Source organism: Anas acuta, chromosome W (assembly GCF_963932015.1).
Source record: "Anas acuta chromosome W, bAnaAcu1.1, whole genome shotgun sequence".
Classification (NCBI taxonomy): Eukaryota; Metazoa; Chordata; class Aves; order Anseriformes; family Anatidae; genus Anas; species Anas acuta.
This window is the reverse complement of record NC_089016.1, coordinates 2,287,628-2,303,575: the sequence shown is the minus strand read 5'-3', so window position 1 is coordinate 2,303,575 and position 15,948 is coordinate 2,287,628. Positions and strand designations below refer to the sequence as shown.

Genomic DNA, 15,948 nt, shown 5'->3' with positions numbered 1-15,948 from the left:
CCCTGTCTGCGCTCTATCCCTGCACCAGCCTGTCCCTTCTGTCCCACACATGGTCCCATGGCCCCACTGTTCAGGCACAGCACATGGAAGGGTGTGGTCAGGGTGGGCAATGGTCCCCCAGCATGATCCTCGCTGCAGCCCTTGCTTCCCTTTCTCTATAGCTCTCCCCTTCCCCCCGCACCTGATGCCTGCCTTGCCCTGACCATGTCCCATGGGGGTTTCACAGACATCCCTGCTCTGGCGTCTGAAGGTGTCTGGTCCAGGGAAGAGGTTGGACAGGGTTGGCCATTCCCCCACACAGGCAGGGAGCTGAAGGTGAGGATGGGGGTGGCCTGGCAGCAAACCCCAGCCATAAATCAGAGTGAGCAGCCAGTACTAGGAACAGCCATCGCTAGAGGCTGGGGATGACGAATGTCCTGGGCCACCTTCCCATGCCAATCATTCCAACAATGGTCCAGAGTGACCACCTGCCTCCTGCACGTGCATGTTACCCCTGTCCACGAGCTCTGGCTCTGCACCACAAATGCCCTGCTGTGAGTCCTCACCCAGCATGGCCACACAACTCAGACAACATCTGAGTTTTCCTCTGGCAGAACAGGACCTGTCACTCCTGTCCCCTCCCTGTGCTCCCTGAGGTGCCCAGAGCTGGTGCTGATGCTCTGCAGAGTGAGGGGCCTGGTTTAAAGCCATTTCCTCTTGTCCTGTCAATAATGGCCTGAGGAAAAAGTTGTTCTCCATCTTTTTTTATAAGCCCCTTTAAACATTGGAAAGCTGTAGTGAAGTCACCCCAGAGCCTTCTCTTCTCCAGGCTGAACAGCCCCAGCTCTCTCAGCCTTTCTTCACAGGAGATGTGCTCCAGTCCTCTGATTAGCTATGTGGACCTCCTCTGGACACATGCTTACCGACTAACATCCTTCTCGTCTTGGGGACCCCGCACTCCAAATGAGGCCTCACAAGGGCAGAGCAGAGGGGCACAATCATCCCTCATCCTGCTGGACACTCTTCTGTTGATGGAGCCGTAGTGCAGGGCTTTGCAGATGGCAACATAGCGGTCATAAGCCATGATAATGAGAAGGTAAAACTCTGCTGAAATGAAAAAGAAAAAGAATAAAATATGAGCAGTACATCCATAGGAGGAAACGGCCCTGGTGTCCCACAGGGAATTGGCCACAGCTTTGGGAACAGTGGTGGAGATGGAGCCCAGGTTGAGGAGGGCAAGATTGAGGAGGAAGAAGTACATGGGGGTGTGGTGGCAGTTGTCACAGGCTATGGCTGTGACTCTGAGGGTGGTCAAACACTAAAACAGGCTTCCTTGAGACCCAGTTTTTGTTAACAAGCCTGTCTGTATTCAAGAAGCATTTGGACGTTGCCCTCATTAACATGTTGTAACTTTTGTTTAGCCCTGGAGAGATCTCTTCTCTTCTCTTCTCTTCTCTTCTCTTCTCTTCTCTTCTCTTCTCTTCTCTTCTCTTCTCTTCTCTTCTCTTCTCTTCTCTTCTCTTCTCTTCTCTTCTCTTCTCTTCTCTTCTCTGCTCTGCTCTGCTCTGCTCTGCTCTGCTCTGCTCTGCTCTGCTCTGCTCTGCTCTGCTCTGCTCTCCTCTCCTCTCCTCTCCTCTCCTCTCCTCTCCTCTCCTCTCCTCTCCTCTCCTCTCCTCTCCTCTCCTCTCCTCTCCTCTCCTCTCCTCTCCTCTCCTCTCCTCTCCTCTCCTCTCCTCATTCTGCTTCCTTTCACTTCATCACTACACACATGGGCAGGTTCTCTTTATGTACTAGAAACCTACAATAATTTCTCACGGAGTCTTGTCTTCTCAATACTAAGCAATCTGAACTCTCCCAGCCTCTCTTTACAGAAGGTGTGTTGGTTGTCCATGGCATGCTTTTGGTAATGGGGTAGTGGGCTGCACGGAGGGCTGAATGGTGGGGAACAGCAATTTGATCTCTTTACGTTAGCTTTTCTGACTGTGTCCCATCACAATATCTTGCACGCTCTCAACCCACGTGTCATGGAGGGCAGTATGAGAAACAGAAACCCTTGATGCTCTGCTTATGTGGCTCATCAGTAAGTGAATGTCTAATATCTAATCTAAAACTTTTCTCTTTTAGTTTTATAGCCGTTACCTCTTTTCCTGTCACTACATTACCTGATAAAATGTCCCTCCCAGCTTTTCTGTAGGCCCGTATTAGGTAATGGAAGGTTGCTGTAAGGTCTCCCTGGAGCCTTCTGTTTTCCATCTTGACAAACCCCAATTCTCCCAGCCTCTCTACATAACAGACCTGCTCCAGCCCTCTGAAAGATTTTGTAGCCTTGCTCTGGACCTGCTCTACTAAGTTGATGTGTCTATTATGCTGAGCTGAGACAGAAATAAAAAGATAGGCATTTATTGAGCTATTGAAGAAACACTAAAAAAGTCTGTATTTTTCTTTTATTCATGGTGTGAGGAATATTGAGAAATATTACATCCTCCTTTGCAACTAATGGTTACACTTGATGAAACATGGTTTTCTTGCAAATGGCTGAACTTCTGCTTGTCAATGACAAGTAGAGAATAACGAGTTCTTTTTATTACATTTTATTTTTTATTTTATTTTATTTTATTTTATTTTATTTTATTTTATTTTATTTTATTTTATTTTATTTTATTTTATTTTATTATTTCATTTCATTTCATTTCATTTCATTTCATTTCATTTCATTTCATCTCATCTCATTTCATTTCATTATTGTCTTTTCATTTTACTTTGCATGTGTTCAGAGCTCTTGCTTTACTTATTAAACTCTCTTAATCTCAGCCCACAAGCTTTCTCACTTTTAGACCCACTGGGCGGGGGGACCAAACTAGCTGCTGTGTGGTGCTTAGCTACTTCCAGGTTAGTCCATTACAAAACCTTACTGAAGTCAGAGGAGATCTATAACCACTGCTCGGCCTTCTTCTGCCAGGTCAGTCATTTCAGCATGGACATTGGACTGTGCACTTAGTCACATGGTCTGAACTTTTGGGTAGACCTGTGCGGTGTCAAGAGTTGGACTTGATGATCCTTAAGGGTCCCTTCCAACTCAGGATATTCTATGATTCTATGATTCTATGATTTCATGTCCAAATTGGTCAAGCGTGGCCCCCCCTATATGAAGATGTCCCAGCTGCTCCAGATGATTTTCTTGCCTTTCCTGAGCCTGAAAATGGGTTCCAGGATGAACTGCTCCATCGTCTTCACAGGGATGGAGTGGAGCCTGAACACCCTGTACTTCCCTGGGCTCTCATCCTTGCCCTTCTTGCAGCTAGGAAGTACATATGCCTTCCTCCAGTCTTGGGGTGCTTCTCCTGGTCAGCAGGACTGATCCCAGGTGACCAAGAGAGTGACCTTGCAAGCTCCCTCTGCTCTCATGGGTGAATCCCATCAGTTCCCATAGACTTGTGTATCCCATTTGGTCTAGTATGCCCTGACCTGACCCACTCCCACCAAGTGTACATCTTCCTTGCCCCAGACTTTCCCCTTTCTTTGTGACCTGGGATTCTCAAAGGGCAGCCTTGCCTGTACTGATTGAGGTGAAGAAGGAACTCAGCACCTCTTGTCTTTTCCCTGTCCTGTGTCAACAGATCCTGGGCCTCATTCAGCAGTGGATCCACATATTCCAGAACCTTTCTTTTGTCACTTATGTACTTCCAGAAGCCCTTCTTACTGCCACAGACATCCGTGGACAAACTCCATTAGAGTCAGGTTTTAGCTTTCCGATATTGATCCCTACATGCCCACACAAGGCCTCTGTATTCCTCTCATGTTATCTGTTCCAGTGTTGCTATGCTTCTCTTCTGGGTTGGAGTTTGGCCTGGATCTCCTGGTTCATCCATGCAGGCCTCTTGCCATTTTTGCCTGATTTCATCTTTCCTGGGATGTACTGTTATTGATTTTGTAGGAGGTTATCCTGGAATATTAACAATCTTTGTTGGACTGCTCTTTTCTCCAGGATCTTATCCCACAGTGTTCTTCCGAGCAGATATTGAAGAGGCCAAAGACTGCTCTCCCAAAGACAGAGTTGTGAGCTTGCTATTTGTCAGCTATGCTGCCCTCCTGCAGGATCAACTCGACCATGGTCACTGCAGGGAACATTGTTAACTCATCCTGAGCTTACCATGAACCACAGCCCCCAGATCTCTTTCTGCAGGGTTATGTTCCATCCACTCATCCCCCAATCTATATGTATGTTCAGGAATACACTGTCTGATGTGCAGCATCTGGCATTAGTTCTTGTTAAATTTCAAATGGTAGGTGACTGACCACCATTCCAATCTATCAAGATGTCTCAGTAAGGCCCCTTTAGTAGATGTAGGACACTCCACTCATGTGCCTGTGCTCTCAAACTCCTTTCTCTCTCCTCCATCCTTTACTTATCCCTTTATGTATCTGTCAAAGAACAGACCAACCATTTTCAGAGTGTGCCTCTCAGCAGTACCTTGAGATTCTTGGAGAGCTGCACAATCTCCACCAATGGTCCACAGGGGATGCAGAGATAGACCGAAAGCAAACCCATTTCTTGCTAGAGCTGCTCATCCCAGCTCTGTTTCTCCTTGTCATTGCAGACAGCAGGCAGAGTTTGGCATGGTCCAACAGCTGAGATGTGACAGCCCAAAGATGTACCGACACCCTCAGCCAGGAGCACAGATCAGAACAAGCTGCAGCCTGTGATTTCTGACATCCATGGAGTCATTGCCAAGGCATGGTGGGACAGGACATGCAGCTATGGGATCCTTCAGTGGGTGGATACAGACTTCAGGACAGACAGGCTGGAATGATCCAGAGTTAGATTTCCTGCTTGGATATATGGAGCTCCTTTATGTGACATTGTGAAAAGTTCCGTGAGCCCTTGTGGGTGCCAATCAGAGAAGGGGGCAGAGAAGGGATAGCATGGTGGGAGAAAAAGAACCTGCAGCCAGGGCGACCAAGTGGACATAGTCATTGTTAAGCACCCCAGAGAAGTCTCTGGATGTATGAGTGTGGGTCTCCCTGAAGGCTTTTTATCATTCCTGCCATTTTCCAGAAGGGGAACAGAGCTCTGTGGAAACAGTACAGGTACTTTCTAGAGCGTCTTGAAATAGCTTCTAGGTCCAGATGCCAGGTGGGCCAACAGAGTAAACACAAACCTGGATCTGATACCTGCATGACAGAAAGAGCTGGTCAGGGATGTGATGATCCGTGTCAGCCCTGGCAGTCACTATCCTGAAATTGTGGGGTCCCACATCCCAAGGGGTGTGAGGAAGAAGAATAAAAGACTTTTAGTGAGGATTCCAGGTGAGCAGCATACAAGTACAGAACAGTGGTTGGACACCTCACTAGTTCCCCAGGGAAGTAGTCAGTGCACCAAGCCTGTCAGAGTTTAAAAAGCGTTTGGACTGTGCACTCAGTCACATGGTCTAAAATTTTAGGTAGACCCGTGTGGTGCCAGGAGTTGGATGTGATCCTTGTGGGTCCCTTCCAACTTGAGATATTCTATGATTCTATGATTTGAACTACTCACCACTCTTCTGTATCTCCTGTAATTACCATGAGAGCTTAATCTAGAGTATTTTTTACATATCTGAACAGAGTTTAGAGAAATCGGAAATTGTGTGGATTTGTGACTGATATGGAAGGTTCTGGGCTCCATTACAGGCCTAGGACATCAAACTCAGTATGAGATGCATCAATTGGCTCTCTGTGATCACTTCCCTCAGCTTGGGAAAATGTGATTCATGCCAGCCATAGGCTGGGTGTCCTGCCTAAAAGTGAAAGAGGACAAGCTGATTCTTTGATGAAACTTCTCATGATAGGAAAAATGACACTGCTGGCACTAAGTGTCACTCCTCAGCTAAGGGAGGAAACATCAGGGATTGCATCAGTCTGATTCAAAGTTGATTTCCCCTGGAGGCCCAGGGACTTGTCAAGAGCTCCCTGTGCTGCTGAGCTGGGCCGGGCTCCTGGGCCCAAGGAGAGCTCCTGGCAAACGGGCAGCACTGAAGAGAGACAGCTCTGCCCAGGATCAGCTCCTCTGCACAGCACAGCAGCAGGGCTGGGGGCACTGCCTGCAGGGGACAAGGGCAGCTGAGAGAAGGGAGGGAGATGTTAAAGGCAGTGTGGAGGAGGGATGCTGAGAGCTCACTGTTGAAGTCTTCACAGCCCTGAACAGGGTAAGTCTCTGGCTGCAGGGCAGCACAGCTGTTGTTCCTGGTGCCATCTCCAGATTTGCTGGAACATCCTACAGCCTATGGGATTTTTCACAAGAACACTCGCAGTTTCTTTGTATAAGAGGAGAGTGAAAAGCTCCAGAGCAGGGATTACCTTCCAAAGCTGTCAGAGGGACAGGACATGAGGGTTCCTTCCCGCAAGGCTGGCTGCAGGCTGTGCAGCCAGGGTACAGGCAGGGGTGGCCAGGGCTGTGGTGCAGAGCAGGGTCCCCACTGTGCCCCAGGGGCTGTGTGCTGGGGCAGGGCTTCTGCCGCCTGCCAGGCTCAGCACTCAGCCTGCCCCGGGAGCTGCCTGAGGCACTGTGGGGAGAAGATTTTGGTGGAAGGAAACCCCCCTAGCAGGGCAGGACAGGGCAGGTGGTTCCTGCAGGTGCTAAGAGGCTGCTTCCTGGGGCAGCCTGCTCAGAGCTCCACAGCACCCACAGGACATCTTCAGGGGAGATTCTTGAAAGGGAAGAACAACACCTGCCATACCTGAAGGAAAGGCACTCTCTGAGGTCTCTGCTTTCAACTTCTTGCTTTGGAGGGCAGTCAGGGGATGACAATGCTGTTGTCAGGATTATACAAGGGAATGAAACTAATAGAGCATTATGCTGAAAGGAACCTCTAGGTATGAGGAACCTCACAATTTCACTCCACCCTCTTTAGCTTACAGAGAGCACCAACACAACCTTCCTTGTTTTTTGTGGGATTGTTGGAACTCCTTCTCAGCACTTGTAAAGAGGGAGATGCCTCTGGCCAGCGGATGCCTGAGATCCATTCCTGGTGCTCTTTACCATATACTGTTTGGCAGTACTAACACTTGCTGAGTCTAAAGAGGATCTGCATGGTCTCTGTGGCAGCTTTAGGTCGAGAGATGTAGAGCTCTAGGCAGGAGCAAGTCTTCTTCAGATGAAGATGCAGTGAGAATGCAGTCTTGGTGAGGAGGATTTCTGTGAAATAAGGTTTAGTTTTTGCTCAGAAAAGTCTCTCTCACTTGTCACTCTCTATTCCTCCATGGACAGGCAACCATGCCCAGATGCAACAAATGTCCAACAGCAGCTTCCCCACAGAGTTCCTCCTCCTGCCATTTGCAGACACGCGTGAGCTGCAGCTCCTTCACTTTGGGCTCTTCCTGGGCATCTACCTGGCTGCCCTCCTGGGCAACGGCCTCATCCTCACAGCCATAACCTGCGACCACCGCCTCCACACCCCCATGTACTTCTTCCTCTTCAACCTTGCCCTCCTTGACCTGGGCTGCATCTCTACCACTGTTCCCAAATCCATGGCCAACTCCCTCTGGGACACCAGGACCATCTCCTTACCGGGATGTGCTGCACAGGTCTTTATGTTTGCTGTTTTTATTCCAGCAGAGTTTTATCTTCTCACCATCATGGCCTATGACCGCTATGTTGCCATCTGCAAACCCCTGCACTACAGGACCATCATATGTGGTAAAACCTGTGTTTACATGGCAGCAGCTGCCTGGGGTAGTGGGTTTCTCAATGCTATGCTGCACACTGCCAATACATTTTCGCTACCATTCTGCCAAGGCAATGCTGTGGACCAGTTCTTCTGTGAAATTCCCCAGATCCTCAAGCTCTCCTGCTCAGATGCCTACCTCAGAGAAGTTGGGCTTATTGTTTTTACTGCATGTTCACTTTTAGTGTGTTTTCTCTTCATTCTTTACTCCTACGTGCAGATCTTCAGGGCTGTGCTGAGGATATCTTCTGAACCTGGACGGCACAAAGCCTTTTCCACTTGCCTTCCTCACCTTGCCATAGTCTCCCTGTATATCAGCACTGGCACATTTGCCTACTTGAGACCCCCATCCATGTCCTCCTCATCCCTGAATATTTTACTGGCCGTTCTGTACTCAGTGTTGACTCCAGCAGTGAACCCCCTCATCTACAGCATGAGGAATCAGGTGCTGAAGGATGCTGTGTGGAAAGTGATGTCTGGGTGTTTTTCAGAAGCAATATAGTTACTGTCCTCTGCATATCACTGATAATGCAACTCATTACAGACCGAGATACAGTTTTCATTTTGTTTTCCTTTTATTTTTACTCTTACTTTGTTTTACTGAAGATGTCTACTAAAGATGATAAAATGATACAGATGTCCAGAGAGAAATATGATCATTATTTGTGTTCCACAGACAAAGGAGAGCTCTGCAACACAAGGCAATGGGAAAGGGACTGGGAAAATTATTAATTATTCAACCAGTGAAATAGTTTGGATCATGTGAATCAACCCAAAACTTCTCCTCACATTGGAAATCAGTTGGACTTGATAATGCTTGTGGGTCCCTTCAAAGAATTTATTCAATGAGTCTTTGACTCTGAAGAAGGTAGGCTATCTGTGTGCACCCTCCATGGTCAAAGAACCACTTGTGTGGGAGGCAGTCAGTGGCAGTGCCCCCCACCAGCTGGCTCTGCCTTCACAGCCTGACCAGCACAGCCCTGCAGAGTGCCTCACAGCCCCATGCACCACAGTCCCCTTCGCTCTGCAGGGCAGCACCGCCATCTGGGGGGCAGTGGGCAGCATGGGCAGGGGCTGCAGGAATGGCTGCTCAGGCCAGCCCAATCATGCTGGGCTGGGGCAAGTCTGTGTGGGACATGGGGTGTCCTGGGAGCAGAGCAGGGTGCTGTGTGTGTGCAGTGGTGCTGCCTGAGGAACCCCAGGGCCAGCAGTATGGTGCTGTGCTGTGCTGGGAAGTGGCACTGGCCTGGGGGGGAGTGAAGGCTGTCTGGGAAGGTGGATCAGTAGGGTTTTTCTCCTGCAGATTGCAGCAGCAAAGACACTGCCAGTGACCTCCCCTGCTTCATTTGCAGCTTTGGGGCCAGCCCAGCCTGGACTTCTCTGCTGGGCTGGGTTGGGGAGAGAAGAGGCAGGTGTGGAGAGCAGGGGAGGGAGTGGGCTGGGCTGGCCTCCTGGAAGCAACAAGGGGGAACCACAAAGCAGTCTGGGCTGCGCCTTTGTTCACTGCATATGGATATGACCAATGCTAGTCATCATGACTTTCACAGCAACTCCTCTGAACAGTTCTCAACATTTTTCTAAAATATATAGTCAGTTCTTGAATCACTTTCCTACAGAGAGGTGGCCGTTTCCTTCAGGATGCTCTGGACTTGCAAAGGCTACGTGGGGAAATGTGAGTCTGGATTTGTGCGAGGTCTTCTGAAGCATGAGCTGGTTGGCAGACAGAGTACCCAAAGGACTGTGCAGGGCATCCCCTGCACACACTGCTCCTGGGGGACCTGGAAAGAGGCCTCCTGAGCACAACAACTCCTTGTAGCCCTGTGGATCCTGGCTGTGAGGTCACTTGTGTCCCAGCACCTGGCTGGCCAACAGCAGGGAGGCACAGCCTCTGAGGTTGTAAAGGTAATCAGAAAGCTGCCCCCAAGAGGGTGACACGTATGGGAGGCCAAGGGAAATCCGGGCGAGTAAAGGTGCAAGACCTTGGTGAGAGAAGAGGGACTTGGCTAAGAGAAAGGAAAGATTTCAAAGAGGTGATAGGGGTTCAGGTAAGGCTGATGCTTCTGCAACACTCACTGGGAAAGCATTCGTGTTAGGCCTTGGCAAAATTTCTAACCAGCAACCTGAAAACCTAGTGCTAACCTAGTACTAAATGCTCTCCCTCACCCTGAAAGGAATCCACTGCTCTAAACCCCAACCTCATTTCCTACCTGGAAGTCAAACCCCAAACAAATTACTTTTTACCTTTGGTCTTAACATATTGCACTTGCTAATCACTAGTTATTAATTCCTTGAATTATATTGCCAGATATCATCCCGTAACAAGGTACATAATAAAACCCTAACCAAAAATCTAGCTTATACCCTAAACACTGACTGTCTACCCAAAGCAGAACTCACAAGCCTCCCTTTAATACCTTGCCCAGTTCCTAAACTTGGAAGGTAAAATACAATCCCTAAACTCTAAACTGAACAACCAAACCTCAAATCCCTCATTCCTGCACTCTTATGATGTGAATGAAGGGATTTGGCCCCATGAGGCTGGTCAGGGCTTGAGAGGTTCTGCAGCAATCACTTGGTCTTGGAGGAGGCAGGGGAGGTGACATAGGTCTGGGGTGACATAGGTCTGGTCAGGTCACAGGAATCAATGAAGAGATGGGTGGGGATGCTCTGCTGAGGTCAGCTGTACCTCAGGACATCAGGAGGCAGCAGGAGGCCCATGGCTGTGCAGGTGGGTGTCGGGGCACTTCTGCCGGAAGACCTGATGTGCCACCTTCAGGCTGATGGCTGGTGTAAACGTGTCATTTTAGCTGTGCAGAAGAAATTGACAAAGCAGTTCTTGGATCACTTTTCTACAGAGAGGCATCCATTTTCTTCAGGATGCCCTGGAGTTGATAAAGGCTACATGAGGAAAAATTACTCTGGACATGTGGGAGTTCTTCTGAAGCATGAGCTGGTTGGCAGGCAGAGTACCCAAAGGATTGTGCAGGGCACTCCCTGCAACCCGTGCTCATGGGAGAGCTAAGAAGAGGCCTCCTGAAGACAACAGCTCCTTGCAGCCCTGTGGATCCTGACTGTGAGGTCACTTGTGTCCCAGCACCTGGCTGGCCAACAGCAGGGAGGCAGAGCCTCTGAGGTCATAAAGGTAATCAGAAAGCTGCCCCCAACAGGGTGACACATTTGATGAGGCCAGGGGAAAGCTGGGAGAATAAAGGTGGGAGATTTAGGGGAAAGAAGAGGGGTTTGGCTAAGAGAAAGGAAGGATTAGGAGGCAGTAATAGGGGTTCAGGTAAGGCTGATGCTTCTGCAACACTCACTTGACAAATATTCACGTTATGTCCTGGTAATATTTCTAACCAGTAACCTTAACACCTACAGCTACTCTAAATCCCGCACCCTGGTAAGAATTCATTGCTCTAATCCCCATCCTCAAATCCTACCTTGAAGTCAAACCCCAGACAAGTTACCTTTTAGCATAAGTCTTAACTCTCAATAAAGCCTAGCTTTTAATCATTAGCATTAGATTGCCAGCCTTAACACCAGCCCTCACCCAGTAAAACACCATAAAAACAAATAAACAAACAAAAACCTAACCAAAAATCTAGCCCTTACACTAAACTCTGACTGGCTCCCCAAAGCAGAACACAAATCCTCCCTCTAAGACTCTGTCCTATCTCTAAACATGAAAAGCAAAAAGAACTCCTAAACCTCATCTACCAGTCTGGTCATACGATCATATAACAGACCCCCACCAAGATGTCACCCCTACAGACCTTTCCCCTGATTCCTATCCATAGACACTCTACCATTCCCAACCCCAAGTTCTTCAACATCAAAACACTCTTTAATATAAAGAGCTGCCACACCACCACCCTTCCCTTCTTATCAATCCCTTCTGAAGAGCTTGTAGCCATCCATCACAGCACTCCAGTAGTGGGAGTGATCCCACCATGCTTCCTTACAGCAACTAGGTCAGAGTTAGCCTGTTGTACAATCGCTTCCAGCTCCTCCTGTTTGTTGGCCATGCTGCATTCATTGGTGTAGATGCACTTCAGATGAGATATCTGCCTCCCCCTCAGCTTCAGCATTGTTCCCCCAGGCACTTCTCTGGCGATCCCTGTTTTATCCCCTTCCCCCATCATAGTTAATGCTCTCTCGATGAGTCCTGCTAGCTCCTGTGCTAGGATTCATTTCCCCCTTGAAACTCTTTCAATCTCTATGGTTCTACTTAGAGAAGCTCATATGGAGCTGAGTTTTGCATTTGAGACCAAAGCAGCGTTGTTAACAGACCAGTGTTTCACTTACTGCTGAACCATACCAATGGGTTCTCTATCTCTCATACTGTCCCCAAAACATGTAGGTTGGGGGTATGCAGGACAATGCCATGGCACACTGCCAGGACAGCTGACCCAAAGGGATTAAATAGATGCTCCAATAGATGTTCCAGCCCATCATCCCACTAACAAAAGCACCTCCCAGCCTGCAGCAGAGAAGCCTACTGGGAAAGAGCTGGAAGGCTGTGGGGACCCACCAGCAGGAGCTAGGAGGGCAGTCTGGGTTCCAAGCCCTGCCCAAGGGTCCCACCTTTCTACCTATTCAGCTCCTGCAAGAGAGGTATCCCTGCCTGTGGGTGCTGGGCAGGCATCCTTGGGCTCCATGGGGGCCCAAGGCAGCAGAGGGTGGGCATTGCCAGTGAATGCCTCACAGGGCTTCCCAGAGATCCACTTTGCCTGGAAACTGCCTGTGGCTCACAGGACAGAAATGTCTCTGTCAGTAGGAATAGTGTCCAGGGACCAGGGGCTCTGTCAACCCCACAGCCAGACACTGATCCTCCTGGCTCTAAGATGAGACCCTCCCCAACCGCTGTGTTTCTCAGTTCTGCTCCCCTTGATCAGCCTCAGGAAGACGTCTGGATACATGGTCAGGGAAGAACAGGATCTGGGACAGAGCCCCCAGAGAGTTTTAATATGAGGAAATACCAACACACAGCATAAAAACAAGGGAATATCAAGAGGGGAAATACCCATGTGTGTCTGCTGCCTGCTGGAAAAGGTAGACTGTTCCCTGGCACTCACGGCTCTCCCAGTGGCACTGAGCTCTCCTTCCTCTCGGCTGTACCCAGCTGCTCAGCAGGGCTGGGCTCTGCTGGCCTGGGGCTCTGGAATTCTTGTGCACGGGGCTCTGGTGTCACATCCTGGGTGTCCTCACGGGGACATGCCAGAGACACCTCTTCAACATCGTCATAGCCCGTGGTCCCCAGGACAGGGTACGAGGTGTCTCCTTCAGCTCCACAGACCCCAGCACTTCTCCGGGAGTGCAGGCTTCCCCCTGTAAGCAGCAAGGCAGGCTGCTGTGGTTGGGCTTGTGGGGTGCCCCTCAGAGCTGTTTATCACCTTCCTCATCCTCACCAGCCTGAGACATTCAGCCCATTCTCCCAGACCCTACAAAATATCCCAGGACAGGTTCTCCATATGGAGGTGGTCAGGCTTTCAATATGGCATGGATTCTCCTAGGCCAGGGGTTGGCACCTAGGAAGTGGCAGTGCTGCATTGCCCTCTCACCTGTGGCTGCATCCCTGCACCCATCTCCTTCCTCTGGTGTCCTGGGCACTTCCCAGTCCCTCTGCCCAGGGACAGTATCCTCCCCAGGGTCAGAAACCTCCCCAGCATCATCATAGCCATCTGCTGGGTAACCTCCGGGCACGACAGGGACATCTGAAAGGAGAGGGAAGGTGGTGGCAATGAGAATAGATGTCCTGCAGAGCAGAGGATGGGAGGGTGTGTGGGGACACAGGGCTGACATGCTGCTGGTGACAGGGTCACAGCAGAGCCTTCATGCTTCCAGCTCTGATGATAACACTCGGTGGCACTGCTGTCCGTCTGGTCTGTCTGCAGGGAGGAGAAATGGAGACCTTTCTTCTTCCCCCTCCCCGACCTCTTGGTGTGGCCCCAGATCATCCTCCTCCTCATGTGCCTGGGGTAGGGCTGCAGCTGGGTCAGGGACCCCTCTGAAAAGGAGGCTGCAGAGAGCTGCAGTGGGTGCTGTGGGATGAGCCCTGCTGCCCTGACTGGTGGTCAGCACTGCTGGGGATGGGCACCCACAGAGCTGGGGGTGCATGGGGAGGAGACCAGTTCCTTGGAAACAGACAGTTCTCAGAGGGACTCCAACAGCTGCCCTGGGAAAGCCCTTCACTTAGTCCTTGGTTCAGGGACAAGCAAAGAGGGGCTATCCCCTCTGGGATGGGCAGAGCTGGTGTGGAGGGAGCTCCTCTTTGGGGCTCAGCACCTGGATGCTCTCCTAAAATCCCCACAGACCAGCGATTTTGGGGACCATGGGCAGGAGCTGCAGGACACAGCCCTGGTCTGGGGCAGGAAGAATGTGCCCCTTCAGGAACATAAACCCACCTGAGAGACTGAACCTCGGCCGCTTCTCCCACGCCAGGCTGTAAGCGATCTCCTCGTACACGGCCTCAGGGAAGGGCTCCCCAGCTCTCCCAGAGCCTGGGGACAGAGGCAGTGCTGGTCTGGGCATGGGCAGAGAGGGACAGGACCCCACTGGGCTCCCCCAGCCCCATTATTGGGGCCAGCACAGGGCTGTCCCCACAGCACAGCCCCACTGTGTTGTGTTGGCACTGCAGCCACATCCCCAGGGAGGGCAGCATCCCCATAGAGATGGTCTGGGACAGAGTCAGCTTCGCACCATCCCTTTGGAGACAGCCCTTGTGCCCCTTTGGTCCCTGGGTCATGTCCCAGTGCAGACCCTGCACCAGTTCCCTCATTTCTCCTCCCCATGGAGCTGCTCCATCTCTGCCCCATCACGGCAATAGCACAGCCCGTGCCCTGTTGGGAGGTGGCTGACACCATGGTGATGGATCCTGCTGCCCCATGCTCCTCCTGCCAGTGTTGCCCAGAGCACTGCCAGCAGTGCATCCTCTCCATCTCACCCAGCCCAGCTCTCACATTTCTCTCCTCACCCCAGAACTGATGCCTCAGGGTCTGGGCTCTCTCCACCTGTTGATGTTGGTGCCCCATGGTTTGTCAGTTAGTGGGGCAGCACATGGGGCAGGAGGCAGCACACGGCTCTGTTTCTGTGCCCCAGGACACCAACACCCCCAGGACCCTGAGCCCTTCCAGGAGGCATCTCCCCCCCAGGACCACTGGGGAAGAACCCACCTCTACGCCGAGCCCTAGCACTTCGCATCTTCCCAGCCAGGAGGGCCAGGAGCAGCCACACGAGGGCCCCCAGGATGATGCAGATGACAACAGGAACCGAAAGTCTATCGTTGCTGGTGGTCAAACGGCGCCGTGGGGGATCTGCATGGGCAGGAACATGGCAGGGGCAGCATCAGACAAGGGAGAGGTTGGGGACAGGACATGCCACTCCTGAGCACACAAGGCAGCAGGGGCTGGGGGGACAGGGCTGGGTGATGGGGCAGCTCCCACCCTGGTGATTTCTCCCAGCTGCTTCAACTTTCTAGGAATCTCACAGCCCAGCAAGGAGCCCCTACCCTTGGCTGTAGGTCACAACGTGGACTGGACAGACCCAGCCCTGGGGAAGGACAGCTTACCTGCTTGTGTGGGGGAGGATGTTGCTGTCCTGGGTGCAGCTGCAGGGGAGGAGAAGGCGAGCTGGGCTGAGAGGCTGGGGCTGTGGCACCAGGCAGCCTCCCTGGAAGATGGCCCCAGCATGTGCCACCTGAATTGTCCCTCCTTTGGGGCTGGGCAGGGTGGCAGGGACAGGGCCCAGCACCACTGCTCTGGGCTGCTCACAGGACAGTGCAGGCAGCCCAGGGGATGTGCTGGCACATCCAGCCCCACAGAGGCTGCTCCCCACCCACCACCAGCCTCCCACTCTGCAGGGACACCCTTGCTCAGGCCATCACTGGGGCCATGCCAGGATCCAGCAGGGCAAACGCCCAAGCCAGCTCCTTGCCAAGCCCCCAGCCATGTCTCCCAGCCCCACTGCTCACCTGAGCAATGCACAGCCGCATCTGCCTTATGCTGGCAGGCACCACTGTCCCCTGGCTGGGCCCAGCAGTCCTGCAGAGACAGCTCCATCCCCCTGCACTCCATCAGTCACATGGGGCCCGTCCCCTCTCCAGCAGCAGCCTGGCCCAGGGCATAGAGCGCGGGGCCACAGCCCAGCTGCCTGCACGCTACCTCGGCGTCCCGCATGTCCCAGGCATTGTCACACAGCGTCCCCCAGGTGCCGCGGTGCCAGATCTCCACTCTGTCCTAGCAGCTGTCCTTGCCTCCCACAGCACGGATCTTCT

General features: G+C 51.6%; 1 protein-coding gene and 1 long non-coding RNA gene across 2 annotated transcripts in view; both read right to left on the bottom strand.

Moving 5' to 3' along the window:
• The window catches only part of LOC137847136 (antigen WC1.1-like), a 155,490-nt gene that overhangs the window by 134,199 nt on the left and 5,343 nt on the right, over positions 1-15,948 (bottom strand). The window lies entirely within an intron of this gene.
• LOC137847148 (uncharacterized) lies at positions 12,606-14,178 on the bottom strand. The gene is made up of 3 exons (XR_011090813.1): positions 14,081-14,178; positions 13,238-13,390; positions 12,606-13,004 (listed from the first exon to the last, which is right to left on the bottom strand). It is a non-coding gene; the product is annotated as an uncharacterized lncRNA (long non-coding RNA).